This window comes from Macrotis lagotis, chromosome 6 (assembly GCF_037893015.1).
Source record: "Macrotis lagotis isolate mMagLag1 chromosome 6, bilby.v1.9.chrom.fasta, whole genome shotgun sequence".
Taxonomy (NCBI): domain Eukaryota; kingdom Metazoa; phylum Chordata; class Mammalia; order Peramelemorphia; family Peramelidae; genus Macrotis; species Macrotis lagotis.
This window is the reverse complement of record NC_133663.1, coordinates 224,692,279-224,695,903: the sequence shown is the minus strand read 5'-3', so window position 1 is coordinate 224,695,903 and position 3,625 is coordinate 224,692,279. Positions and strand designations below refer to the sequence as shown.

Genomic DNA, 3,625 nt, shown 5'->3' with positions numbered 1-3,625 from the left:
TCAATGGGATCATGCCCTGGAGGCTCCTGCTTACCGGCTCTGCCTGCTTCTGTTTCTGGATCTGGGCTACCGAAAGATCAAGCTGCTTGCTGTGTGCCCTGAGGGCTGGGCTCCATGTGCTTGCTCTGGCAGACGACCCCGCTGTTCCCCCACTTTGTGCCGGTGCTCCCTGGGGTGCAGCTCAGGAGACTCCCCCGCTGCTGTGAGCCACAGCTCCCAGCGCCCTGGGGCTGCCTCCGGGAGGCTGAAGTTCTTTCGCTCTGGCGGGCCACCCCTCTGGCAGGCTGCCCCTCCAACCCGGGGGAGCAGAGCCTTTCTGCTCTTTTCCAGGTTACCTTGAGTAGGAGAACTGCCTCACTGCATCCCTTTGTGGGTTCTGTCTCTCAAAAGTTTAGTTAGAGTCCTTAGTTTCAAGTTTTATCAGAGAGCGCCTAAGACTCAATCCCTTCTTGTCACAATCTTGGCTCCGCCCCTCATTTGCTGACCTTTTAAGGAAGAGTTTATCCCATTCACATTCAAAGTTATAATTACAAACTCTTTATTTCCCCCCATGCTATCTTCCTTCTGTTTGCATTTTTCATCTTTTTTCACTTTATCCATATTCTTCAATATTTTGTTTTTGAATACCAACACCTTCAGTGTGTTAGCCCTCCTACATCCAGCCCTATTCCCCTTTCTTCCCCCTTTCCTTATGCCCCTTCTTCCTTCCTTTCCTTCTGTTAGTTCCCCTTTTCCTCCCCCCTCCCCTTTCCCCTTTTAATAGTTGCATGGTAAGATAAGTTTCTTAGCTGAGTGTATGTATATTAACTTTAAGCCAAATCTGATGAGAGTAAAATTCAGGTGATTCTCACCTTCTTCCTTCTTCCCCTCTATTTCAATAGGTTCTTTGTACATCTTAATATAACAAGATTTACACCATTCAATCTCTTCCCATCTCTTTACTGTCCCTCTCTTTTTAAGGAGGTACTATTTTAAAATCATTCTAATAGAGTCACAAATAAGTCATAACTGTCTATCACTTCTGGCTGAGTATATTCTCTCTAATAGAGTTACAATTCTTGAGAGTTATAAGAATCTTCTCCCAGGTGGGGATATAACCAGTTTCATCTTATTGGATAGCAATTTTTTTCTTTTCCCTTTTTTACCTTTTCATGTGTCTCTTGAGTCTGCTATTTGAATTCCAAATTTTCTATTAATCTCTGGTCTTTTCATCAAGAAATGTTGGAAGTCTCCTATTTCATTAAATGTTCATCTTTTCCCCTGGAAGAGAAGAGTCATTTTTGCAGGATAATGAATTCTTGGCTACCTTCCAAGCTCCCTTGCTCTTTGGGATATCTCATTCCAGGCTCTTCAATCCCTTGATGTTGATACAACCAAGTCCTGTGTAATCTTTACTGTGGCTCCTTGGTATCTAAATTTTTTTCTTTCTGGTTGCTTGCAGGATTTTCTCTTTAATTCTGGAATTTGGCCACAATATTCCTTGGTGCTTTCATTTTGGGATCCCTCTCTGGAAGGATTGATGTATTCTTTCAATAACTATTTTGCCATGTGGTTGCATGATTTCAAGACAGTTTTCCTCACTAAATCCTGTAATATTGAGTCCAGACATTTTTTTTCTCTTCAATGTTTTCAGGAAGTCCAGTGATTCCTAGGTTGTCTTTCCTGGTTCTATTCTCAGGATCAGTGGTTTTGCCAATGAGGTATTTTACTTTTTATTCTATTTTTTCAAATTTTGGGTTTTTTTTTTTAACAGATTCTTGTTGTCTCATTAAGTCATTAGTTTCCACAGATTCCATTCTTTTTTTCTGTTGTAGAGGCATTTTATTTAGACAACTGAAAACAATTAGATTCTCAGAAGCAGTGTACAATGAAAGAGAAATCAAACCAAATACTTTATCATGTACTCCCTTCTTTACAACTAAAGTCTTTCTGCTTTCAGAAAAAAAGTAAAATAGGCCATTACATTTTTTCTCCATAATAAAGTAAAATGACTACAAGAAATCTATTTGAAATAAGAGAAATTGGATGTTGACTTGCACATGTTCATTCAAAAAGGCAGTAGGATAGTGGACTAAATGAGCACAATTCTACCCGCCATTTTACGATAGGCTCACAGTTTTCACTTAGAGACAACACCAAGCTAGTTCTAACAGTGGAGCTATTGCATTCCCCATCATTTACTGCCCATTTTTGCCTTATGGAGAGAGTAACTCAGTAAGGCTTCTGCTAATTGCTGCCTGTTTTGGTCCACATGTGGCATAACATCTGTGGCATTTTGCAGGTGCTCAGGCCTTCACTTCAGGAGTGGAACTATAGAAGGAATCTGAGTTGTCTGATCCAAGATCTTCTAGCTCCTCTTCTGGAAAACTGATCTTCAGTTTTGCTAGCTCTCCACCCTCTTTTTCAGGAAGCCCACATATCCAAAGGCCATATGTTTTGCCTACCATAGTCTGCCATAATCTCAGTTCCCATCCTCAGGACCACTAGCATATAGTTTGCCATCAGCACTAAACCTTACACAGTGAATAGGACCAAAGTGGCCTTTGTAGGATTCTATCTCTTCTTCACTATTATAATCATATTTATAAAGCTTAAAATCTTCACCACCTGCAACAAGAAATTCCTTCTCAAGATGAAGAGATACAGAATTGATGGGAGCAGGAGCTTTAAAGGATTTAATAGGCTCCAGACTTGCTGCACTATGAAAAGCAATATATCTCCCATAGGTGATTACCAGAATCTCTCCTCCAGGAATATATTCCATACTGCTAACCAACATACTAAAATTTAGAGACTTTACTTCTGTCATTGAAGTTCTATCCCAGAGGCAGACGGTTTTGTCATCTGCTGAAAGAATCTGTGTATCATCCCTGTGCTATAAATCCCTTTTTTATACCAGAGATGTGACCACTGATTTCCTTAAGTTCTGCTTCAGATTTGTTCAAATTATATATGTGTAAAAATTTATCCTGACCATCTGTCAATAGATAGTTGCTATCCTGAGTGAAATCCACACTCTTGACAATGTGTTTATAAGCCAAGGTTATCAGTTCATCTCCTGAAACAGCATCCCATACTTTGGCTGTAAAATCTGCAACTTCAATAGCTGCTTTTGTAGCATCTTTATTCAATGTAGCACCCCATACAGCACCCTTATGACCCAAAAATGTTCCAATCCAGTCTCCTGTGTCTCCTTGGCTTAGCATAGGTTGATCATCTTTGCAGGTGCTAATTAGGAAATAACTGTAGGGGGTGATGCCACTGAAGGCCAAATCTACCACAAGCCGTGTGTGCCCAGAGCAGGTAAGCAGGGTCTGCCTCATCGCCATGGCAGCAGTGGTTGTGGTGGCTCCTCAATGGGCCACTGCAGGGAAGCACTGTGGGGTCGCTGATGTACTCTGGAGGCCCCTAGGACCCTGGTACCTACACCAGGGTCTGGGTGGAGGGGAAGGGCAGGAAGCTGACTCAGAGGTGCTGAGAGTAGCCTCCGGTAGGGGGTGGGGTCAGTGTGGGGAGGGCTCTAGCCCCAGAGGGTAGGAGAGGAGAAGGAGGAGGAGGAAGGGAGGGAGGGAGGGAGAAGAGGGGAGCACCAAGTGGGGCTCTACCAGCATCCCACTCCAGTGCT

At 42.6% G+C, this 3,625-nt stretch overlaps 1 pseudogene; it reads right to left on the bottom strand.

The window, feature by feature from the left end:
• Positions 1 to 2,285: 2,285 nt before the first annotated feature.
• Positions 2,286 to 3,329, bottom strand: LOC141492048 (serine-threonine kinase receptor-associated protein pseudogene; annotated as a pseudogene).
• Positions 3,330 to 3,625: the final 296 nt, after the last annotated feature.